At 38.9% G+C, this 27,223-nt stretch overlaps 1 protein-coding gene and 1 pseudogene across 1 annotated transcript in view; one reads left to right on the top strand and one right to left on the bottom strand.

The window, feature by feature from the left end:
* FOXP2 (forkhead box P2) overlaps positions 1-27,223 on the bottom strand; it is a 698,448-nt gene that overhangs the window by 552,417 nt on the left and 118,808 nt on the right. Inside the window, exon 3 of the mRNA XM_070423754.1 lies at positions 17,464-17,608. The gene's annotated coding sequence lies outside the window, so the exon portion shown is untranslated. The remainder of the gene's footprint in view (positions 1-17,463; positions 17,609-27,223) is intronic.
* LOC139016742 (uncharacterized) overlaps positions 1-27,223 on the top strand; it is a 110,773-nt pseudogene that overhangs the window by 18,142 nt on the left and 65,408 nt on the right.

Genomic DNA, 27,223 nt, shown 5'->3' with positions numbered 1-27,223 from the left:
TAAGGAAGCCACACTGAGACTGGTAAGAGTGGCAGAGCTGCAAAACAAAATGAGCTGGTCCCACACTCACATGTGGTGGTTAAAAATCAGGAGGGATAACTCAGCTATGGATGCTCCGCCCCCTAATAAGCGAAGAGTCCCAGCCCCACACTAGAACCCCCCAGACAAGGGTTCCAGTGCCAGCAAGAGAAGTTCCCGTAGCATCTGTCTATAAAACCAGGGGAGATTGTGGCTGAATGAGATGGAGGGCTCATGGAGTCCCATGCATTCCTCTTAAAGGTGAACACAATGACTTACTCTGACTCCCTCTCTGAGCTCTAATGCTAGGGCAGTAGCTTGACAGACACCAAGGACATATGGGGAGCCACTGAATTGGCTGGCTTCAGGACCAGGGCTGGAGAGGCAATTGTCTCCCAGACAGAAGTCCTGACAGAGACTGTTGTTCCTTTGATCAGCCCTTTCCCCACAGAGCCAGCAGGCAGGTGGTACATCTGAGTTTCCATCAACCCGGATAACACTGTTTCCTCTGCCCTGGTGATTCTCCGAGACCCCGCCCCACTCAAAGTGCAGGCCCACCAAATCCGTGTCCAATGGTTTTTCCATACAAACAGCATCTCTTGGCTCATACTCCAGGCTTTCCTAAAATTTCACAACAAGCAGCATCTGGCCTCAGCATGCCCCCGTACCTCTTGCTAAGTGCCCCCAGGCCTGGCACGAATGGCAGCTATCTGCAGATCTCTCTTCAGCTCATGTTAGATGGTCCCAGGAGGGGCACAGGTGGTGGCTGACCGTAGCCTGCACCTCCTGGAATGCACCAGGCCAGTGCACCTTGGTGGACAGCTTCGGACCACACTGGATTACAACCCAACTACCTCCATGAGCGACATCCTGAAGGGCCAGACTGAGCAGGCACCAAAGCCCCACTGAACTGAATTCTGTTCTGTGGAATCAGCCACTACACAGCAGCTCCTTCACTGTAGTAGCAGCCAGTTTCTAATCACCCTGGGATCATTTCCTCCCAGTGAAGTGCCAGCAGCAATCAACATTCAACTAAAACAAGAGGGTGCACACAGCCCACACAAGAGGCAAAGCAAAAGAACACTTGCTACATATGGCCACTCTCCCAAGACCAGAAAATGTAGAAGTTCTACCTAAGACATAGAAACAAACACAGGGAAGCAGAAAAAATGAAGAGACAAAGAAAAAAGTCCCCAATGAAAGAAATATCCAGTTAAAGAACTAAATTAAATGAAGGCAAGCAAACTACCAGATACAAATTTCAAAACAATAGTTATAAGGATGTTACAGGAACTTAGTGAGAACATCAGCAGCATAATAAAGGACATGGAAAGCACCAAAAAGAACCAGTCAAAAATGAAGAATACACTAACTGAAATAAAGAATAAATTACAGGTAACAAACAATAGAGTAGATAAAACAGAGGATTGAGTCAGTTATTTGGAAGATAAAAAGCAGAAAACAACCAGTAAAAACAGCTAAAAGAAAAAAAGAATCCAAAAAATCTGAGGATAGTGCAAGGAATCTCTGGGACAATATTAAGCATAAATATTTACATCATAGGGGAGCCACAAAGGGAAGAAAGAGAGCAAAAAATTGAAAATTTATTTGAAAAACTAATGGCAAAAAACTTCCTTAACCTTAAGAAAATAGTTGTGTAAGTCCAGAAAGCACAGGTAATTCCAAACAAGGTGAACCCAAACAGGCTCACACCAAGACACATCATAATTAAAATGCCAAAGTTAAATACAAAGAGGATCTTAAAAGCAGTAAATCAAAAGCATTTGGTTACCTCCGAGGAAGCTCCCATAAGGCTATCAGATAATTTCTCAACAGACATTTTTCAGGCCAGAAAAGATTGGCACAAAATATTCAAAGTGATGAAAAGCAAGGACCTACAACCAAGATTACTCTACCCAGCAAAGCTAGCATTTAGAATCAAAGGAGAGATAAAGAGCCTCCCAGACAACAAAAAGCTAAAGGATTTCATCACCACAAGAAGTGTTAAAGGGTCTTCTGTAAGAAGAAGAAGAAAAAAAGATAAAAAATATAAATAATGAAATGACAATAAGTACCATGTCTATCAACAATTACTTTAAATGTAAATGAATCAAATGTTCTGATCAAAAGATATACAGTGACTGAATGGATAACAAAACAATACCTTTACATGTGTTGTCTACAAGAGACTCTTTTAATTGACAGACACACATAGAAGGAAAATAAAGGGATACAAAAATATTACATGAAAATGAAAACAAACAAACAAAAAAGCTGTGGTAGCAATGTTTATACCAGACAAACAAAGAGGCTATAATAGACAAAGAAGGACCCAACAACTCCATTCTGGGTATTTATCTAAAGAAACCCAAAACACTAAATCAAAATGACATATATATTCATATATTTATTGCAGCACTGTTTACCATGGCCAAGATATGAAAACAACCTTGGTGTACATCAATAGATGAATGGATAAAGAAGTGTTGCATATGTATATGGAGTATGATTCACCCATGAAAAATAATGAAATCTTGCCACCTGCAACAACATGGATGGACCCCTAGAGGGCATTACGCTAAGTTAAGTCAGATAGAGAAATACAAATGCCAGATGATTTCAGTCATGTGGAATCTAAAAAAAAAAAACAAAATAAAGAAGCATAACAGAAACAGACTCATGGATACAGAGAACATTTTGAAGTTTGCTAGATGAAAGGGCATGTTGGGGAGTTGGGTAAAAGAATTGAAAGGATTTAGAAGAACACATTGGTAATTACAGAATACTAGTAGTCACGGGGATGCAAAGCACAGCATAGGGAATATAATCAATAATATTGTAATAATTATTTATGGTGTCAGATGGGTACTGGGTTTGTTGAGGTGATCACTTAATAAATTATATAATTGCCTAATCACTGGATTGTATACCTAAAACTAATATAATGTACATCAGCTGTAATTTAAAAAGAAAAAATAAAGATCAATATATATGCAATGACTATTATGTGGGGAAAAGTAGAACTCTTGTAAAGAAAGAAATTTCAAAGATTGAAAGAAACTACCTTAAGTGGATCTTGGAAGAATTCAGATGAATTGAAATGGGCACTAGAATGAGCATTTATATTGCACAACAATATAATGATGAGTAATCAAACAGTGCAGGGTGTTTCATCTTCCCCCACTAAATTTTCCCTAACTCTTATCATATTAATCTTTATATCATGCCTTTCAAAGAAGCAACACTTATACTCTGAAAATAATGTGTATAATTCTATATAATAAAAGGCTAACATGCAAATAGACCAAATGGCGGAACAACCAAACAACCAGTCGCTATGATGTGCACTGACCACCAGGGGGTGCACACAGAACATGGCAGGTGTCAGCCGCAGCAGGATGGTGGAACAGGTGAGTGGGGGCACCAGACCAAGTCAGGGCGCTAGTTGCTGTCACTGGGGCCAGCCTCTGGTGGTTACTGAAAATTCTTTGCTCCTTCGCACCAAAGTCCGGCCCAGCGCTGGCACTTACTGCCAGTGCCAGGCGCCAGCCCCAATCTCTCGGCTCTGTCAGAGGGCACAAGTGGTGGCTGCTGGCCCCAGTCACCCCTGAGGGCTTCTCCACCTCCCCCTGCTCCTGAGGGGTAATTGGGGCAGCAGCTGCTGCTCGCACCTGCTGATAGCACCGGCCCCACTTGCATCCACTGCTGGTGCCAGCCCCAATCGCTCCGCGCCATCAGCGGGTGCGAGTGGGGCCAGCGCCATCAGCGCATGGGAGAGGAGGCAGCAGGAGCAGAGCTGCCGGCAGACAGGGGGCTGGGGGCTGTGGTGGGAGGGACCAGGCAGGGGCGTGGAGGATGGGCTGAGACCCGCCCCTGTGCCCACCACAGCCTCATGGCCCACAATTCCTTTCAAGGTGCACGAATTCATGCACTGGGCCCCTAGTTTATAATAAAACTGATGTGTATGATTTATCACTTCATGTTATAACACTATTAGAGAGAAATCTAGGAATATATTGTAAAAATAAAGATGTGGTATTCTGAAATTTAAACATTCTAGTTCAAGTTATAGCCTGAGAGTAACTCTCAAATGTGCACAAAAAATGACAAATACAGATGTGTTCATTGTAGTACTGTTTGGAATAATAAGCGATGTAAAACAACCAAATTGTTCACCTATTGAGGAAGGGATTTAAAAATAATCATGTTTTATTCAAACCATGGAACATAGAGCAGTTAAAAAATACTTATTACCCACCAAAATGGCAACAATGAAAAAAGACTAACAATCTTAGCATTGGCAAGATGTTGAGCAACTTGAACTCTCAGATATTGAAAATGGGAGGGTAAATGGAGACAGCCACTTTAGAAGACTGCTTGGCAGCGTCTACTAACGTTTACACTCTGATACAGATAATCTAAGATGCAGACACTAAGCTGACACAATTAAATAGATGTCATATGATACAAAAATTCTACTCCTAGTTACACAAATATGTAAAAGAGATGTACAAGAATCTTTAATTGGTTACCATCTATCTATTTTTTGTTTAATAAGAAGTATTATTCCTAACAGCCAAACCAGGAAAACAACCTAAATGCCCCAAATAAAATGGAAATAAACAAACAGTGGTATATTCATGTAATGAGATTCTAGGTATTACTCAGGATAAACACTTAACTACACACAATAACATGCAGGAAGCTCATAAACTTAATATTAAGAAACAGATCACACACACACACACACACACACACACAAAAAAAAAACTATGTTAAATGATTCCTTTTATATAATGTTCAAAAATAGACAAAACTATTATATGTTGTTAGAGGTCAAAATATGGTGTAACTGGTAGGGGATTAGGAACGATAATAACTAAAAGTTGGAAAAAGAATAGGAAGTCACTTCTTGAGTTGGGAACTCATTACACATATGTGTTCATTCTGTGAAAATTCATTAAGGTGTATATTTTTGATTTTTGCAGTTTTCAAAATGCAACTTCAAAAAATCATATACATTAAGCACTTCAGTAAATGCTTACTTAAAAGAAAATACAGTCCTAGCCAGTATGGCTCAGTGGATAGAGCTTCAGCCTGTGGACTGAAGGGCACATGCCCAGGTGGTGGGCTCAATCCCCAGTGTGGGGCATGCAGGAGGCAGCTGATCAATGATTCTCTCTCATCACTGATGTTTCTATCTCTCTCTTCCTCTCCCTTCCTCTCTGAAATCAATAAAAATATATATATTTTTTTAAAAACACAAAGGAATAAGGCCTGTGTGTATCAATATGAATAAATCTCCTAAACATACTTTTGAAAGAAATATTGTTTTCAGAAGGGCAGGTTTCATATGATGCCACTTATATAAATTTTAAAATCACAGAAAACAAAAGTGTAAGAATATAAACACCACTTTCAGTACAGTAAATATCTCCAGAGAGAAAAAGAGTCAAGATCAGAGCATACAGCTTCTACTATGTATGTGGCATTGTATTTCTTAAAAAGAGAGAGAGTGGGATCTGAAGAAATACAACAATATTGTAAAATAAATATCTTAAAGCTATCACTTTGGATTCTAGAGTAAATGGAATCTTTAAAATAAACGGCAGTGAAAATATTCCTAGCCAATCTGTCCATATCAGCAGATTAACAAATGCTTTTTTATAGCTTCAGTTAACTAAGATGACCATGGGCATTTATTTTAGGTGAAGATTTTAGCTGCTGATACATATAATACCTTTCAGACAAACTTAAAATATACTCCATCTATAGAAAATATGGTATACTCTTATTTGAAAAAAAAATACAATTTAGGCATTTTAAGTTGTACAATAATGAAATCATTAAACATTTAAAAGAGTTCAGCAGAAATGACCCTTAGGTCATATCTATGGAGAATATATACCTTCAAACGATTCTTTAACATCTGACCCAAGACTACTTCCTTGCTCCTTTATGTTGCTCCACAGGGCTATAATAAAAATGGAGCTTAAAGTAATGAGATAGAATTGTCAAGTCTACAAAGCTAGATCATTGATATACCCATTAAAAAATAGTTCAATCCAGCAATAGTCAGGCCCCTTGTCCCAGATAGCACTTTGGGTCATTAATTTGGAAGTGTACTCAGTGGGTAGCTAAATAGTCCTTCAAAGATATTTAGTGGTTACCATCTATCTATTTTGTGTTTAATAAGAAGTTTTTTTCTTAACCATCTTGTCTTTAAAGCCTGAAGAGGTATAGAGAAAAGACAAGCAAATATACAATTTTCTCTTATTTTTTAAGCTAATCATTTAAAACCAAGAGGTCAGGCTTGCACGGTAAACACTTAGCTTTATAGAGTTTATCCTTGTATTTAAGCATTCCGCTTCTTTGTTACAACCCTCCCTTTAGTGTCTGAGAACAGCTAATTAGTTAGAATTTGAGGTAGTCATTAGCAGTCACAAGACACAAATTCAGATAAGGTATTTAGGCGAGATATACAATCTGCTTTTGCTAAAAAGCCTACATCATTATAAGAGAACATGGAACATTACACCTCATTTTGTTGAATTACTAGTCTATAAAGATTCAAATCAGTTATGAAGACAGCTGTACAAAGCTGACCCAAGAAACTAGTATCTTGCTATTTAGTGAAAACTAAATCACGTGAACCTTAATTTTCCAGAAAGATTCAACTCTTACCTTGCATTTTTTGTCTTATTAAAACTGACACATCTCTTTTCAGATATTTAATAAATATATTATTTTGTTTACCATACCTCCACACATCTTCTCAAGTTGATCTCTATACATTTTTTTAAACTCTCATCAAACTCTAGTGTATCATTTTGTAAATTACACATTGAAGAAAGAAAAAACTTCTATTGTCTGGTGGAAATTTGTGAAAACAAGCAAAAAAAAGCATAAATATTCTTTAGATCTTCTTTTAAGAATTTATGAACATTCCAGGTAGATTAATACAAAGTTACAGAAATATTAGGGCACAAAATAATATTTTAGATATTTTCATGTGGTGATGGAATCTATATTTTATAAATTCCTGAATTATATCCCTTTTAGAAAAGTTCCCTGATTTGAAACTTAACAAATAGAATAAATGGCTAAATATTGTACATTGCCATATCTAATGCATAGATACACTGAGTGGCCAGATTATTATGACCACCTGACGTTTGTAGGCAAATTAGCTATAATTTCCCGCTGAAGTTGCTAGAGGGCCAGACCATTATAAATAGGGAAGCAGGTTGTTTACCACAACAGTAGAATTGATTTTTTTTTTCTGAAGATATGGGTAAACAATGTGATTTAACAGCCTTTGAACATGGGATATATATTATTATGAGTGGCCAGATTATTATGACCACCCCATCAGTACTTCGTTGGGCCACCTTTTGCCTTCAATACTGCGGTGATTCTTCTTGGCATTGACTCCACGAGATGTTGAAAGGAGATGCAAGGAATCTGACACCATGCCTGATGAATAGCAGTGTCCAGTTCTGTGAGATTTGATGGTTGTGGAAACAGCTGCCTGATGGCTCTTTTAACTTCGTCCCACAAATGCTCAATTGGATTGAGATCTGGTGATTGTGGGGGCCACCTAAGCAAGGTAAAGTCTCCCTCATGTTCTTGAAACCACTCCTGCACAATACGAGCACCGTGGCATAGCGCATTGTCTTGTTGGAAGAAGCCATCTCCAGTGGGATATGCCGTCAACATAATAGGATGAACTTGATCAGCAACGATACTTAGGTATGTTGTGCTATTCAGATGTTGTTCCACAAGAATTAAAGGGCCCAAATCATGCCAGGAAAACATGCCCCAAACCATAACACTGCCCCTACCAGCCTGAAGGGTTGTACTCATGCATGTGGGGTGCATGCTTTCATGCTGTTTCCACCAAATTCTCACTCTGCCATCTGCATGCAACTGGAAACGTGATTTATCGGACCACATGACTTTTTTCCAATGCTCAACTGTCCAATCCTTGTGTTCCTGTGCGAATTGGAGACGTTTTATTTTGGTAACTGCAGACAGCAAAGATGTTTGAACAGGCCTTCGGCTTCCATATCCCATATGATGCAGTGTGCAGCTAATTTGCCTACAAACGTCAGGTGGTCTTAATAATCTGGCCACTCAGTGTTTGTGTGTGTGTGTGTGTGTGTGTGTGTGTGTGTGTATATTCAGTTGTTATATTACCACTTTTAAATTTATTTTTTAATTTAATGTATTGGGGTGACACGGGTTAACAAAATTATACAGATTTCAGGTGCACATTTCCACAACACATCATCTGGGTACTGTTTTGTGTGTTCACCACCCCAAGTCAAGTCTCCTTCCATCACCATTTATATCCAAAATATTCCTCACCTGCCCGTCCCCTCCACCACACACACACATACTTTTATGCAGGTCCATAAGTTTTTTTTTCTTTTTTTCTTAATCCCTCCACCTCCCTGCTAGATTCTCCCCACCCCCACAAGCTGACAGCCTGCTCCCTGTCTATGGGTCTGCCTCTTATTTTGCTTGATAGTTCATTTTGTCCATTAGATTCTACACATGAGTGAAATCATCTGGTACTTGTCTTTCTCTGATTGGCTCATTTCACTGGCCTAATACTCTCCAGTCCACCCATGCTGTCACAAAGGGTAAGGCTTTCTTCCTTTTTGCCTGAGTAGTATTCCAATGTTCCACTGCCAGTTTATTAAGTGTCATTATCTATTAAATTACCTTTGTTCCTTTGTCAACAATCAGCTGACTGTACTTGTGTCGTCCTATCTCTGGGCTCACTATTCTGTTCTAAAGATTTTTCAATTCTTTCATCAATTCTATCATATTGTCTTGATTACTATATATTTACAAAAATTCTTGAAGTTGGGGCATGTCAGTCCTCTGAGTTTGTTCGTCTTCAAAATTTTGTTGGCTATTCTGGGTCTTTTGTCTTTCTGTATAAATTCAAGAATTGGTTTATTAATAATCACAAAATAATTTAATTGGATTTGATTGGAATTGTGTTGAATCTATAAACCAAGTTAAGAAAAACGGATATCATAGCCATATTGAATATGCCGATCCAGGGACATGGAATATATCTCTATTTATTTTTTTAAAAAAATATATTTTATTGATTTTTTACAGAGAGGAAGGGAGAGGGATAGAGAGCTAGATACATCAATGGGAGAAAAACATCGATCAGCTGCCTCCTGCACACCTCCTACTGGGGATGTGCCCGCAACCAAGGTACATGCCCTTGACCGGAATCGAACCTGAGACCCTTCAGTCCACAGGCCGACGCTCTATCCACTGAGCCAAACCGGTTAGGGCTATCTCTATTTATTTAGATTCTCTTTGGTTTTCTTTCATGGGGACTTTGTAGTTTTCTTAATATTGGTGCTGTCCATATTTTATTAGATTTATACCTAAGTTTCTTTTTTTGTGCTAATATAATGGTATTGTATTTTTTATTTCAAATCCCAGTTGTTCATTGCTGATATATGGAAAATCAACTGCTTCTGTATATTACCTTTTTTCTGCAACTTTTCTATAACTATTTACTAGTTACAGGAGGTTTCCTTGGTTGATTCTTGGGGACTTTCTTCATAAGCAATCATGTCATCTGCAATCAGACAGTATATTTCTTCCTTCCGAATCTGTATGTCTTTCATTACCTTTTCTTATCTTATTTCTTTAGCTAGGACTTCCAGTATATTAAGTAGGCAGAAGAGATATCTTTGCCTTGTTCTTGTTCCTGCATAGCAGAAAAGCATCTAGTTTTTCATCATTGGCCTTTCATAAAGCAAATATCTATTCAGCCATCAGCCCAATGAATAAACAAAATGTTGCTGAAACACCAGAGCTATAAGAACCTCCACTCCAATTTCTACCACTTACCTACTATTTAACCGTTATCTTTACTTTCATTGTAGTTACTTCTTATACCACTAAACACTATAGTCTAGTTATGAAACTATATAAAAAGAAATAATACAGTATTATTATTTTGTATCAAGGTTTTTTATGTTTATGAGATTTGACCGTGTTATTGTTGTTATACTGTAGCCATTATCATTACTGTAGAGCAGAGGGACAGCAAAATTTTCTGTAAATAACAATATTTTCCAATCCTTCAACTTCAAACCAATAAATGAGAGTTCACTACTAACCCATTGAACTTAAATAACATTTTAAAGTTTATCACACTTTTAAATAAAAATTAAAGTTTTAAACAATTTTTTCATGTCAGTAAAATGAATGATAATGTTTGTAATCTTTATCTAAGGTATTTCTATAAAGTTAAATAATAGTGAATTTTTGAACTGAACATCTAAGACCCAAGCCAACAACATTTCTTTTTTATGCAGCTTCTGCTAAATTCAAGAATCCTAACTCACAACTATAGATTGTCAAGAATGGTCACAATGTGGTTCTACCAGAAAGTTCCAAACAATGAAATTAAACATGAATCTAGAAATGAAGGGGGAGTCTCACTGCAGACTACAATGTTACGGCAGATGCTATGTCAATTCTAATATCGCATCCAAAACCTGTATAGATTCATGATTCAATTTGGAGATAATTAGGGGAACTGTATGATTTGATTGCATTCAACTGTAATAAGAATCAATTTTCTACTGAATAATTTGGACTTTTTAAAATAAAAGCTATACTCTATCACTGATTTTTTTCAGTGAGGAATGAAAAAGAGATATTAGTTGTTAAGCAAAAGTTAAATATTTGGTAGTTAAGAGATTACCAAGTGCCTTATCACAAGGATGATGCACTAGGTAACTTCAAAAAAGGTGGTGTTGATAAGTAATATCTTTCCAAATAATTTTCCTAAAATAAATATTAGCTTTAATTATCACTTCTCCTCCTAATTTCTTTTTCTCTCTCATTACTTAAATGTTTCATGTTGAAAGTATTACATGTGTCCCTTTTCCCGCCATTGACCTCTTCTAACCCACCTCAACCCCCAACCCCAGGCCTTCACCACCCTATTGTCAGTGTCCATGGCTTATGATTATATGCAGACAAGCTCTTTGGTTGATCTCTTCCTACCCACACACCTACCCCTGCCTTTCCTCTGAGATTCCACAATCTATTCCATGCTTCTATGTCTCTGGATCTATTTTGTTCATTAGAATCCACCAATGAGTGAGATCATGTGATACATGTATTTTTCTGACTTGTTTATTTCACTTAGCATAATATACTCTAGGTCCCTCCATGTTGTCTCAAAGGGTAAGAGATCCTTCTTTTTTACAACTGCATAGTATGCCATGGTAGAAATGTACCACAGCTTTTTTAGCCACACATCTAATGATGAACACTTGGGCTGTTTCCAGATCTTAGCTATTATAGATTGTGCTGCTATGAACATAGGGGTGCATGCATTCTTTCTGACTGGTGTTTCAGGTTTCTTAGGATATATTACTAGAAGTGGGATCACTGGGTCAAATAGCAGTTCCATATTTAATGTTTTGAGAAAACTCAATAATGTTTTCCATAATGGCTGCACCAGACTGCATTCCCACCAGCAGTGTATCAGGGTCCCCTTTTCTCCACATCCTCACCAGCACTTGTCATTTGTTGATTTGTTGATGGTAGCCATTCTGAAAGGTATGAAGTGATACCTCATTGTCATTTTAATTTGCATTTCTCTGATGATCAGTGACTTTGAGCATTTTTTCACATGTCTCCTGGCCATCTGTATGTCCACTTTGGAGAAGTGTCTATATAGATCCTTTGCCCATTTTTGTCTTCCTTTTGTTAAGTTGTATGAGTTCCTTATATATTTTGGATGTTAACTCTTTATCAGATGTATCATTGCCAAATATGTTCTCCCATACAGTGGGCTCCCTTTTCATTTTGTTGATGGTTTCTTTTGCTATTCAGAAGCTTTTTATTTTGATGTAATCCCATTTTCTTATTTTCTCCTTAGTTTACTTTCCCTAGGATATGTATATATATAAACATATTTCTACAAGTAATGTCTAAAATTTTGCTGCTTATGGTTTCTTCTAGGATATTATGGTTTCATGATTTACATTTAAGTATTTAATCCATTTTGAGTTTATTCTTGTGTATGGTGTAAGTGATTGCTCTCGTTTCACTTTTTTGCATGTACCTGTCCAATTTTACCAACACCATTTATTGAAGAGACTGTCTTGACTACATTGTATGTTCTTGCCTACTTTGTCAAATATTAATTGAGCATGATGGTTTGGGTCCATTAGTGGGGTCTTTGTTCTATTCCATTGATCTATATGTCTGTTCTTTTGCTAGTACCAGGCTTTGTAGTATGGTTTGATATCTGATACTGTGATCCCTCCAGCTTTGTTCTTCTTTCTTACGATTGCTGAAACTATTTGGTGTCTTTTTTGGTTCCATATAAATTTTGGAGTATTTGTTGTAGATATGTGAAATATGCCATTGGTATTGGATAGGGATTGCATAGAATCTATAGATTGCTTGGGTAATATAGACATTTTAACTATGTTAATTCTACTAAACCATGAACACAGTATATTCTTCCATTTGCTTATATCTTCCTCTATTTCTTTTTTTCAATGTCCTGCAGTTTTCTGAGTACAAGTATTTTACCTCCTTGTTTAAGTTTATTCCTCAGTATCTTAATTTTTTGTTTCAATGATAAATGGGATTGTTCACTTAGTTTCTCTTTGTGAAAAGTCATTATTTGTGCAAAAAATGCCATGGATTTCTGTGTGTTAAGTTCGTATCCTGCTACATTGCTGAATTACTTTATTAAATATAGAAGTTTTTTGACGGAGTCTTTAGGGTTTTCTATGTACAATATCATGTCATCTGTGAATAATGACAGTTTTATTTCCTCCTTTCCAATTTGGATACCTTTTATTTCTGTTTCGTGTCTGATTGCTATGGCTAAGACTTCCAGTGCTATGTTGAATAAGAGTGGTGAAAGTGGACATCCCTGTCTTGTTTCTGTTCTTAGGGAAAATGGATTTAGTTTTTGCCCATTGAGAATTATGTTGGCTGTAGGTTTGCCGTATACGGCCTTTATGATTTTGAGATATGATCCATCTATTCCTGTTTGCTCAGAGTTTTTATAAAAAAAAATGGGTATTGGATTTTGTGCATCTATTGATATTATCATGTGATTTTGACTTTTAATTTGTATATATGATATATCATATTTATTGATTTGTGAATATTATAGCAGCCTTGCATCCCTGGAATACATCCCACTTGGTCATGGTGTATGGTCCTTTTAGAACGTTGAAGATATGATTTGCTAATATTTTGTTCAGGATTTTAGAATCTATGTTCTTCAGGAATATTGACCTGTAATTCTCCTTCATAGTGTCTTTATTTGGTTTTGAAATTAGGATAATGCTGGCCTAGTATAAAAAGCTTGGAAGTGTTCCTTCCTCTTGGATTTTTGGAATAGTTTGAGGAAGATAGGTGTTAGTTGTTTTTGAAGATTTGGTAAAACTCCCCTGTGAAGCCCTCCAGACAAGAGATTTTGTTTGATGGAAGTTTCTTATTACTGCTTCTATTTCATCAGTCATTATTGGACTATTCAGGTTTTCTAATTCTTCCTGATTCAGTTTTGGGATATATATATATATATTTTTTTTTAGTAATCTGTCCATTTTGCCAAAGTTATGTAGTTTCTTGGTATATAGTTGTTCATAGCATTTGCTTTGTATTTCTTTAGTGTCAGTTATTACTTCACTGCTTTCCTTTCTGATTTCATTTGGTTCTCTCTCTTTGTTTTTTGATGAATCTGGCTAATGGTTCATCAATCTCACTTATCTTTTCAAAGAACTAGCTCTTGGCTTCATTGATTTTTTGTATTGTTTTTTAGCCTATATGTTATTTATTTCTGCTATAATCTTTATTATTTCCTTCCTTCAACTTACTTTGGATTTTTCTTGTACTCTTGCTAATTCTTTAAGTTGTATGGTTAAATAGTTTATTATGAACTTTTCTTTTCTTTTCTTTTCTTTTTTTTTTTTAGGAAGATCTGCAGTGCTATGAACTTCCCTCTCAGGGAAGTTCCAGATATTTTGAGTTGTTGTGAGTTCTTTTTCATTTGTTTCCATAAACTTTCTGAGTTCTTTCTTGATCTCTTTGGTAACCCACTCATTATTTAATAACATTATATTTATCTCCATGTGGTTAGCCTTTTTTATTATCTGGGCAGCACTTTATTTCACCATCTATTTTGAGTCTTTTTACTGTAGTTGATTTTTAATTTCATTCATTGTGATTTGAGAAGATGCTTAATATTATTTCAATCTTCTTGATTTGTAGAGACATTTGTTTTATCCTAACATATGATCTGTCTTTGAGAATGACCCATGTGCCCTTGAGAAGAATGTATATTCTGCAGCATTGGGGTGAAATGTTCTATAAATGTCAATTAAATCCATCTGATCCAGTGTGTCATTTAGAGTCTCTACTTCCTTGTTAATTTTCTGTCTGGAAGATCTATCCAGGGAAGTTAGTGGGGGTTGAAGTCCCTTACTATGACTGTATTGCTGTTGATCTCTCCCTTAATGTCCTCTAGAAGTTTTTTTAATATACTGAGTGCATGTATCCTCTTGTTAAATTGATCCCTTTAATAGTATGTAGTGAACTTTACTGTCCCTTGTGATGGCCTTCATTTTGAATCTATTTTTTCAGATATAAGTATTGCTACTCCAGCTTTTTTTGTTTGTTTGTTTCAATTTGCATGGAGATTTTTTTTTTTCCATTCTTTCACTCTCATCCTTTAGGAGTCTTTTGTTCTGAGGTGGGCCTCTTATAGACAGCATATAATTGGGTCATATTTTTGTCTTCATTCAGCTATCCTAAATCTTTGGATTGGAGCTTTAAATCCATTTACATTTAAGGTTATTATTGATAGGTACTTATATATTGCCATTTTAATTCTTTATGCCTATGTTTCTCTCTTTCTCTATTTCTTCTCATTACAGCAGTCTTTTTAGCATTTCTTGCAGTGATGACTTGGTGGTGATAAATTCCTTTAGCCTTTTTTAGTCTCGGCAGCACTTTATTTCATCATCTATTTTGAAGGATAGCCTTGTGGGTACTTTTTCTATAGTAATCTTGGTTTCAGATCCTTGCTTTTCATTACCTTGAATACTTCATGCCATTCCCTTCTGGCTTGTAGAGTTTCTGATGAGAAATCAGCTGACAGCCTTATGGGAGTTCCTTTGTAGGTAACAGTTTGCTTTTCTCTTGCTGCCTTTAAGATTCTCTCTTTGTCTTTAATATTTGAAACTTTAATTATGATGTGTCTAGGTGTGGGCCTGTTTGGGTTCTTCTTGCTTGGGATTCTCTGTGCCTCCTGAAATTGTATGACTTTTTCCTTCACCAGGTTAGAGAAGTTTTCTGCTATTATTTCTTCAAAGATGTTCACTATCACTTGCTCACTTTCTTCATCTTCTGGTACTCCCATGAAAAAAATGTTACATTTCCTGTTGTCTCACAGCTCCCGTAAACTGTCCTCCTGCTTTTTAATTGTTTTTTTTTTCTTTTTGGTTCTGTGATTGAGTGATTTTTTTCTACCCTATCATCTTACTGATCTGATCCTTGGCTTCCCATAATCTGTTGAATGTTCCTTCCACTGTGTTCTTTATTAGTGCTATGTCATTCTTCATAGTTACTACATCTTTTCTCATGATGAACATCTTTGCCATAATTATCCTGAACTCTATGTCTGATAAATTATTATCTCCATTTCATTTAGGTCTTCTGGAGAATTCTCTTGTTCTTTCATTTGGGGCTTGTTTTTTGTTTTGTTTTGTTTTGTTTTTTTCCTCCCCATTTTGGCTGCCTGTTTGGATTTGTTTATGCATATTGGGTAGCTGTGTTACAACTCCCAATCTCTAGTGCTGGACAATGCCAGATGCTGTTTGTGACTGCCCCTGAGTACCTTGTTTGGAGCTACCAGAAATCCACATTTTATGGCTCTCTTTGCTGGGGCTGTGTGTCTTTGGCAAGGACCAAGATGTGCACCAGGGTCTGCCTTTCCTAGCCCCAGGACCCAGATTGGGTCAGGCAAAGACTCAAAGCCTCCAGATATCCAACTCTACCTGCAGTCCTACTGACACTCCGGTTTGATTAGCCTCAGACTATCAACCACAGGGTGAGGGGAGAGGTCTTCCAACAGAGTAGGTCAACTGCCTTCCCTCAGGCAAAACTACCTGGATGGTAAAGGTTCACCAGAGAAAGATGTCTTCTGCAGTATGAGGGAATGACTCAGCATAGGAGACTGGGGTGGCTGCCCTCCAAACTCCAACCCCAGAGCCCCCAAACCTGGCTTCTGCCCACACAGTTCCAGTCCACTCTGCCCTCCCTCTGCTGGAGCACAAAGTGAGTGGCTGCACTCTAAATTTTTTGTGTTGGCCCTTTAAGAGGATGCCTGTACTTCCAGCCATCTCTCCCTGGAGTACAGCAACCCTGTTGCTTTTCACAGTCAGATGTTATGTGGGCACCGTTCTCAGTTCTGGTTCTCTGGGCCAGGGAGCCCAGCTTGGGGTTTAGAGCTCAGAGTTCTCAGTGGGAATTCTCTAGAGCTGAGATATCCCTCTGGACCTTCAGCTGCTATCTGTAGGATCCCAGCCAGACCTTTTGCAACTTTGCACTTCCTACCAGTCTCTATGCAATCTCCACTTTCTGTCCCTGGTCATCAGGGTTCACCCCAGCTAGTCTTCAGGTGATTTTTCAGGGTGGTTTTTCTGTATTTTAGTTGTATTTCCAGTTTGGTCCTGGGAGAGTGTACTTCCATGTACTTTGCCTCCATTTTGGAATCCTCCCATCCTCTTAATTTCTAAACAGCAACTGAATTCTGTGTTTCTATATAATAATTAACCCACATATTTTAAGTTCTTCCTAACAGGACAGGAAATCAGTCTTTCCAATACACTGAGCTGACAAAATTTACATATTTTTATAATAGACTATGAATATGAATTCAGTCCAATTCATTTTCACCATGCAAAGTGGGAAAAGGACTTAATGACTCTCTTACTGGAAGGTGTATTTAAATAGATATGTTAGGATAGTCTTATTCTCAGATATGAAGAAATATGAAAAAAAAGAACCAATGTTTAGAGCAAAAAGGGATTATGCTGACACAATTGCAGATACTAAATCAAAGGAAGTCACCTTCTTTTCATCAGAATAATCTCAACATTCTTAACATTTCTGCACCAGAAAGTAAAATTAAAATTACCCATTTTGCATTAAACATTATTATTGTAAATCATTACCTTATCATATTAGTTATTAAGTATTAACACACATGGATGTATAAAAGTTACCAACCAAAACACTGTATATTTTGTCATTCAGAAAAAAATCCAAATAACATTGTCATCATATATGTTTCTACCAATACCTGAATAGCCACAAAAACTGAGGGATGAAAAATATAGAGTACAGATGACTTACATTTGGAGGGTTAGAGTTTAATTCTCTCTCCCAGGATTGAGGAGTCTTATTCTTTGTACTGACAATGCTCCTTTCTCCAGGGTATTCTTCTACTTCCAGAATAGGTCAGGACAAAGCTTGAACAGACTTCTATTATTTGTTTGATCTAGAGGGAAATTATACTTTTAATCAATTATTACAAAATGCATTAAACTTTTTTTAATGTGCTGGGGGTGGAGGCATCTCATTATTTTCTGTTGAATCCAAGGTGAACAGAGACAATAGGAATTGCCATTGTTGAATATTATTAATAAATAAATCAAGTACTTTAAATTAACACCACTAAAAGAAACCCATATCTATATTCTTTTTCCTTTTTATGGCTAAGCAGGATAACATGAGAAAATTAATTATCAAAATCCAAATGACTACAAAAGCCTACTCAAATGTATTTTTTAAAGTCTTTAACATAATTTTACAAATCCATGAATTTGAATGGACTAGAAGAGATGATTAGATATCAAATATTTTTACTCATTCATTTTAATGTCTGAAGGCTAAATAATTATAGGATGATTAGGAAAGTATGAAGAAAAATCCATTTTTAAATTGTTAATGGAATAATAAAAAAAGATGATTTTGAGAACCTGAGACAGACCAGAAATAGATGTCAGAGGGTCTATAAGGCAGGGCAAAAAATCTGGAATAAGGACTTCAACGATGGCACAAAGGCTGGGGAACTGCTATTCAAACAAGGCATGTTGGTCAAATTAGAATGCATGACATGAGTACATTTGAAATCTGGTTTCATGCCAATTCTTTAACATCAATAAGACGTAAAAATGCAAAATATCCTACCCATACAAGTACACAGAAATATGATATCTAATTCCCTGACCTTTTGTGGTATATAAATTCATAATTTTAAGAGAATTAATTATATTTTACAAATGTAAGGTTCTAATAATGAATATTTTCTGCCTCATTAAAATGAAATAAGATAAATATCTTAAATGTGTGTCAAACCCTCTATCCTTACCTTAAAGTTATTAATTGCCTCCCATTAAATAATAAATAAGAATGTAGGGGAGCATTGGAGAAAAATGGAAATAAAATATAGATGTTTTGTGAAAATATGTCCGCTAGCACTTTAAAGCCAGTTTTTGCTTAAAGTTAAAACTATTACACTTATGATTATTATTTTTAAGTATATTGGAAAAATAGTAAACAAATGAAGTCAATCAATATCTATCAGAATAGCTAAATACAAAAAAACAAAATATACGTGGGCACAAGAGTACCTCTTTCTGTCATCAATCTGAACACAAAATGATACTTTTGTGATCCTCTTCAGTTTTTAAACATTGCAAGCTCTACTTGTAATCACTGGTATATATCAAAATTATTTGAAGGTGAAACAAAAACACAAATATGACTACCAAAAATTAAAACTACTGAGGGAGGAAATTAATTCAAGACTAGATATTCAGATTACATGCAACTATTATGTTTTCTTTTGGAAAGATTCAACAAATCTTGACCCAATTTAACGATCTTAACATTTAAACTTACAAACATTATATACTTTCTATAGGAATATCTTTATATGGCTTTTCAAGCATAGGTACTTCAATCTTTTGTTTGTAGAACACAGAAATGGTTTTGCTGTATTTTGGATCCTTGAAGATCAATGCATATTCCTTTAGGGAAGTCTTTTGAACTGACAAAGGATGAATGATTGACATCAGTAACAAATACCATTTTGTTGTCCTGAATTGACATGTCATTTATAGCAATACCTATGCTAATTAATGCCATACATATCTACCAGATGTGTCAGAGAAATATGCTAGACATTCACAGAATATAGGTTGAAAGTAGCTAAAATTACATTATAGATATGGAAATGCATCCTTTGTGATAAAGAACTGGCCTCTCTCCTTCCCTTCCCCCTTCTCTTATACAAACGCATGCACACACATATGCACACATACACGCACATCATGTCAACTATACTTTCCAGGACAGAGAAAAAACAACTTACCCATACAATTAGCTTTACATTATCTTTTCCATTGATAAAACTTTTCTTTTCACGAAAAAGCAAACTCTACCTTGCAAAGTCCAATAATACTATAATCCTAAACCTAAAAAATACATTACATAATGTACTGAAATGCTACTTGGGATCGTCACAAACTACATTATCATCATGACACTTTACCAAATTGCATTGAAATTTTATCCCCGGATTCTGTCAACTATACTGGTGGATCATTAACAATGAAAACTATGTATTAATCATCTTCATTTCCTCATTCTTTAGGACAGAAATTGGTATGTAGTGAGTAACAGGTTTTTTTTATTTAATAAACAGTTAAGTTCAGTAAAGTCATCAAAGTCACATTTTTGTCGGTGAATCCTATATAATAAAAGCCTAATATGCAAATTGTCCCCTCAACCAGGAGTTTGACAGGGGAAGGGGGCGGTGCTGAACATGGCAGGTGTCAGTGAGGCAGCACGGGCAGTGGGCAGGAGTGGAGGCACTGCAGGCCCTGATGGGCCCTGATGAGAGCGGGACTGCAGTGGGATGGTGGAGCAGGTGAGAGGGCAGCACCAGGTCAAGGCAGGTGTGAGTGGGGGCCCGATTGCCCTGTAGATCGCCCTGCAGATGGCAACCAGCAGTGGCGGTGGGGGGCGGGGCCACCACCCAGCTCCCAGGCACTGAGGGAGTGAGGTGTTTGTCGGGGGTGAACTGTCTCTGATCTTCCCCCCTCAGACAGGATGGTGGAGCAGGTGAGGGGGTGGCACCAGGCCACGCGGGGTGCCAGGCAGGACTGCATGGCTGTGAGGCTGGGGGCATGAGCTGGGGCTGCACACCTGGGGGCACGAGCTGAGGCCCGATCCCCGCGGGCCACCCCGAGGGGACCCACCCATGCACAGATTCATCCACTGGGCCTCTAGTTCAGTACATAAAAAGAAATAATTATTAATGCTAGCAAACCTAACTCAGTCATTAGATAAGATATACTGGTAAAGAACTTGTCTCAGTGTCTAACAGATAAGTAGCTCTCAATAGATGTGAACTACAATCAGACTGAGAATGCCTCCTGGATTGCATGAGATAGCTGTGATTCATACTTAATTATTTTTTAAATAATAACATTTATTTTTAAATATATATATTTTTTATTTCAGAGAAGACTGGAGAGAGATATCAATGATGAGAGAGAATCATTGATAGGCTGCCTCCTGCATGCCCGTACTGTGGATCGAGCCTGCAACCCAGGCATGTGCCTTTGACCAGAATAGAACCCAGGACCCTTCAGTCCACAGGCTGACGATGTATCCCCTGAGCCAAACCAGCTGCAGTGGTCGGCAAACTGCGGCTCGGCAAACCGCGGCTCGTGCGCCACATGCGGCTCTTTGGCCCCTTGAGTGTGGCTCTTCCACAAAATACCAGCTCTTCCACAAAATACCGACTTCTGCGCATGGGCCACAAAGTTTCAATCGCATTGTACGTGAACTCCCGCACGTGGTATTTTGTGGAAGAGCCATACTCAAAGGGCCAAAGAGCCGCATGTGGCTCGTGAGCCGAGGTTTGCCAACCACGGAGCTAGGGCATACTTAATTATTAATAGCTATCCCTTCTCAAAGATGTCCAAGTTTGGATAATGACTTTATACATTCATCCAAAGTATAATTAATTTATTATTTCTTTTTATCAACAAATTACTTTCTTTTTTATCATTTTCTCTGATGCTGTTACATGACAAAAGTATTTTGGTGTGATTAGAGTGAACAAGATTCTATTCCTTTTATTTTTAATATATTTTTATTGATTTCAGAGAGGCAGGGAGAGGGAGAGAAAGAGAGAAATATCAATGATGAGAGAGAATCATCGATCGGCTGTCTCCTGCACACCCCCTACTGGGGCTCGAGCCCACAACCCGGGCATGTGCCCTGACTGGAATTGGAACCATGACCTCTTGGTTCATATGTCAACGATCCACCACTAAGCAATGCCGGCCAGATGGACACTGTTTTTCCAAACATATGTGACCACACAGAAGGTGTGATGCCTAATGGGGCTGTTTGCAGAAAAGCTTAGGAGATGCTGCCTTCTGGACAACAATCCTTATTACTAACGGGGCCTGAAGCACCTCATCAGACCCTTTGCAAAGTAAACCAAGCCCAAAACTCCCTTCAGGGAGGGGTGAGTTATGGGAAACATCCATAGAGCAAGATTCCAGGTGACACCTGAGAAAGGAAGGTGTGAGCATGGAGCTCCTGGAACCCTGGGAACCCACAGGACACCAGCGAGGCAACTGAACTGGGAGATGCAGGTCCAAGGGATGGGGTGAGCCAGCCTGAGTCACCCTCCCACCAGGGCGAGGTATTCACTGAGCTAGAACCATCTTGACATCACCATAGAATATGTTAACAAGCCATTCTTTTTTTTTTTTTTTTTTTACAAAATTTTGCATACTGTTTCTGTATATTTTATTTCATTTGCACCTTCCAACTGACAAGCAAGAGACCCTACTACTGTATTTGTATTATTTACTTTGGGTCCTTGACAAGGGCCCCAAATTAATTTATGAAATGGCCTTTCAAAATAAATAAATAAATAAATAAATAAATATGTTTACAACAGAGTTATATTATACTATATTAGTGTATATATATACATATATATACTAGTGTACATACACACTAGTGTGTATATACAGTATATGTACTTATATATGCATATACACACACATATACAATGAGTGGCCAGATTATTAAGACCACCTGACGTTTGTAGGCAAATTAGCTATAATTTCCCGCTGAAGTTGCTAGAAGGCCATTATACATAGGAAAGCAAGTTGTTTACCACAACAGTAGAAGGGATTTTTTTCTGAAGATATGTGTAAACAACATGATTTAACAGCCTTTGAACATGGAAATATATATATATATATTCTGAGAGGCCAGATTATTATGACAACCTGACATTTGTAGGCAAATTAGCCGTACACTGCATCGTATAGGATATGGAAGCCGAAGGCCTGTTCAAACACCTTTGCTGTCTGCAGTTACCAAGATAAAATGTATCCAATTCGCACAGAAACATAAGGATTGGACAGTCGAGCATTGGAAGAAAGTCATGTGGTCCGATAAATCACGTTTCCAGTTGCATCATGCAGATGGCAGAGTGAGAATTTGGTGGAAACAGCATGAAAGCATGCACCCCACGTGCATGAGTACAACCCTTCAAGCCGGTGGGGGCAGTGTTATGGCTTGGGGCATGTTTTCCTGGCATGATTTGGGCCCTTTAATTCGTGTGGAACAACGTCTGAATAGCACAACATACCTAAGTATCGTTGCTGATCAAGTTCATCCTATCATGTTGATGGCGTATCCCAATGGAGATGGCTTCTTCCAACAAGACAATGCGCCATGCCACGGTGCTCGTATTGTGCAGGAGTGGTTTCAAGAACATGAGGGAGACTTTACCTTGCTTAGGTGGCCCCCACAATCACCAGATCTCAATCCAATTGAGCATTTGTGGGACGAAGTTAAAAGAGCCATCAGGCAGCTGTTTCCACAACCATCAAATCTCACAGAACTGGACACTGCTATTCATCAGGCATGGTGTCAGATTCCTCGCATCTCCTTTCAACATCTCGTGGAGTCAATGCCAAGAAGAATCAATAGCTGCAGTATTGAAGGCAAAAGGTGGCCCAACGAAGTACTGATGGGGTGATCATAATAATCTGGCCACTCAGTATATATATATATATATATATATATATATATATTAGAGGCCCGGTGCACAAAAATTTGTGCACTCGGGGGGGTCCCTCAGCCCAGCCTGTGCCCTCTCGCAGTCTGGGACCCCTCGGGAGATAATGACCTGCTGGCTTAGGCCTGCTCCTGGGTGGCAAAGGGCAGGCCCAATCCCTAGGTGCAGCCCCTGGTCAGGCTCAGAGCAGGGCCGATTGGAGAGTTGGGGCACCGCCCCCTGTCATGCACAGAGCAGGGCGGATTGGGAGGTTGTGATGCCACCCTCAGTCACGCTCAGGGTAGGGCCGATTGGGGGGTTGGGGCACCGCCCCCTGTCACACTCAAGGCAGGGTCAATGGGGAGGTTGCGGCGCCACCCCCTGTCACACACAGAGCAGGGCCCATCAGGGGGTTGGACGCTGCCCCCTGTCATGCACAGAGCAGGGCCCATCAGGGGGTTGGGGAGCTCCCCCCTGCCATGCACAGAGTAGGGCTGATAGGGGAGTTAGGGCACCGCCCCCTGTCACACACAGAGCAGGGCCCATCAGGGGTTGGGGCGCCGCCCTCTATCACCCACAGAGCAGGGCCGATCAGGGGGTTGGGGCGCCGCCACTGTCACACTCAGGGCAGGGCCGATGGGGAGGTTATGGCTCTACCCTGTCACACACAGAGCTGCAGGGTGATCAGGGGGTTTGGGCGCTGCCCCCTGTCACACACAGAGCCGCAGGGTGATCAGGGGGTTTGGGCGCTGCCCCCTGTCACACACAAAGCAGGGTCTGTGGCGGGGAGGGGGGGGGTTGGGGCATCGCCCCCTGTCACACACAGAGCAGGGCCGATCAGGGAGTTGGGGCACCGCCACTGTCACACTCAGGGCAGGACCGATGGGGAGGTTATGGCTCTACCCTGTCACACACAGAGCTGCAGGGTGATCAGGGGGTTTGGGCGCTGCCCCCTGTCACACACAGAGCCGCAGGGTGATCAGGGGGTTTGGGCGCTGCCCCCTGTCACACTGATCTGGTGCCAGGAGGCCTCGCGGCTCCGCTGATCCCGGTGCTGGGAGGCATATTACCCTTTTACTATATAGAATAGAGGCCTGGTGCATGGGTGGGGCCGGCTGGTTTGCCCTGAAGGGTGTCCTGGATCAGGGTGGGGGTCCCCACTGGGGTGCCTGGCCAGCCTGGATGAGGGGATGATGGCTGTTTGCATCTGGTCACACCCCCTTCAGGGTGGGGGTCCCCACTGGGGTGCCTGGCCAGTCTGGGTGAGGGGCTGAGGGCTGCTTTCAGGCTGGCGGTTGTTGACTGAAGCTCCCAACTGCTCCTTTTTTTCTTTTTTTTTTTATTCTGGGCCAGCTTTGGCTTTCACCTAACACTTACCAGAATGGTTACCATCTATAATCGAAATAATGTATAACTCCAGCTCTGAGATCCCGGCAGGCTGAAAGCTGGTTTCTGGGGTTTTGTTTAGCTTCTATATTTGTTACAAAGTTTCTTAGAGTTGCAGCTCAGAGGCCGGCAAGTCAGGCGGGGAACATTGGAGTCTGCAGTCACTGGAGCAAGCAAGCCTCATGTTCGCTTCCAGCTGCCTGGCTGCCAGCCGCCATCTTGGCTGACAGTTAATTTGCATAAGGATATGCTGATTAGCCAATGGGAAGGGTAGCGGTCGTACGCTAATTACCATGTTTCTCTTTTATTAGTGTAGATATATATATGTATATATGGGAAACCTAGTAGTGTGAACCTAGTGAAATAGAAAAGGACTTCAACTCCTGCTGGAGATAAATAGGGCAAAGGACATCTTTTGAGTTGAACTAAAAGGAATCAATAGCTTGGCCTGTGTGGCTCAGTGGTTGAGCATCGACCCATGCACCAAGAGGTCACTGGTTTGATTCCCCATCAGTACACATGCCCAGATGGCAGGCAAGATTGCCAGCAGGAGGCAGCCGATCCATCTTTCTCTCTCATCATTGATATTTCTATCTCTCTCTCCCTCTCCCTTCCTCTCTCTAAAAATCAAAAAAAAAAAATTTTTTTAAGTTCATCATTCAATCGGGGCTACGAGCTTATTTCTGAAATCCTACTCCACCTTCCCTCCAAAATCCCGCACTCTGTTCCATGTTTCCATGTCTCTGGGTCCACTCCATTCATCAGCTTATTTTGTTAATTAGATTCCACATATGAGCAAGATCATGTGATACTTGTCTTTCTCTGACTGACTTATTTCACTTGGCATAATACTCTCCAGGTCCCTCCTTGTTGTCTCAAAGGGTAAGCAGTTCTTCTTTTCTATGGCTGCATAGCATTCCATGGTACAAATGTACCACAGCTTTTTTATCCACTCATCTAATGATGGGCACTTGGGCTGCTTCCAGATCTTAGCTATTATAAATTGTGCTGCTATGAACGTATGGGGTGCATACATTCTTTCTGATTGTTGTTTCAGGTTTCTTAGGATTTATTCCTAGAAGTGGGGCCACTGGGTCATATGGCAGTTCCATATTTAATGTTTTGAGAAAACTCCCTACTGTTTTCCATAACAGCTGCATCAGTCTGCATTCCCACCTGCAGTGTAGTAGGGTTCCCTTTTCTCCACATCCTCTCCAGCATTTGTCATTTGTTGATTAGTTGATGGTAACCATTCTGATAAGTGTGAGGTGATGCCTCATTGTCATTTTAATTTGCATCTCTCTGATGATCAGTGACTTTGAGTATTTTTTCCTGTACGTCTGCTTTGGAGAAGTGTCTATTTAGGACCTTTGCCCATTTTTTAATTGGATTGTTAGTCTTCCTTTTGTATGTTGTACAAGTTCCTTATATATTTTTGATATTAACCTTTTATCAGATGTATCATTGCCAAATATGATCTCCCATACAGTGGGATCCCTTTTCGTTTTGTTGATGGTTTCTTTTGCTGTAGTCCCATTTGTTTATTTTCTCCTTATTTTCCTTTGCCCTATGAGATGTACCCACAAACATATTGCTATGAGAGATGTTTGAGATTTTGCTACCTATGGTTTCTTCTAGGATTTTTATGGTTTCCTACCTTACAATTAAGTCTTTTTTTCCATTTTGAGTTTATTCTTATTTATGGTATAAGTTGGTGGTCTAGTTTCATTTGCTTGCATGTATCTATCCAATTCTTCCAACACCATTTATTGAAGAGACTGACTTGACTCCATTGTATGCGCTTGCCTCCTTTGTCAAATATTACTTTAGTGTAATGACTTGGTTTGATTTCTGAGGTCTCCGTTCTGTTCCATTTATCAATATTCCTGTTCTTGTGCCAGTACCACACTATTTTGATTACAGTGGCTTTGTAGCATAACTTGATATCTGGTATTGTGATTCCTCCAACTTTGTTCTTCTTTCTCAAGATTGCTACAGCTATTCGGGGTTCTTTTGGTTCCATATAAATTTTTTGAGTATTTTTTGCTAGATATGTGAAATATGCTGTTGGTATTTTAATTAGGATTGTATTGAATCTGTAGATTTCCTTGGGTAGTATGGACATTTTAATGATGTTAATTCTACCAATCCATGAACACAGTATATTTTTCCACTTGTTTATATATTCCTCTATTTCTTTTTTCAACATCCTTTAGTTTTTTGAGTACAAATCTTTTACCTCCTTGGTTAAGTTTATTCCTAAGTATCTTAATTTCTTTGTTGCAATGGCAAATGACTGTTTGTTAGTTTCTCTTTCTGAGAATTCATTATTGGTGTATAGAAATGCCATAGATTTTTCAGTGTTGATTTGGTATCCTGCTACCTTGCCAAATTCATTTATTAATTCTAGTAGTCTTTTGGTGTAGTCCTTAGGGTTTTCTATGTACAACATCATCTGTGAATAATGACAGTTTTAATTCCTCCTTTCCAATTTATATGCCTTTTATTTCTTCTTTGTGTCTGTGGCTAGCACTTCCAGTGCTATGTTGAATAAGAGTGGTGAGAGAGGGCATCCCTGTCTTGTTCCTGTTCTTAAGAGAAATGGTTTTACTTTTTGCCCATTAT

Source organism: Myotis yumanensis, unplaced genomic scaffold (genome assembly GCF_028538775.1).
Source record: "Myotis yumanensis isolate MYYU_CA2020_CCGP unplaced genomic scaffold, mMyoYum1.0.hap1 SCAF_9, whole genome shotgun sequence".
Taxonomy (NCBI): Eukaryota; Metazoa; Chordata; class Mammalia; order Chiroptera; family Vespertilionidae; genus Myotis; species Myotis yumanensis.
This window is presented reverse-complemented; position numbering and strand designations above follow the sequence as displayed.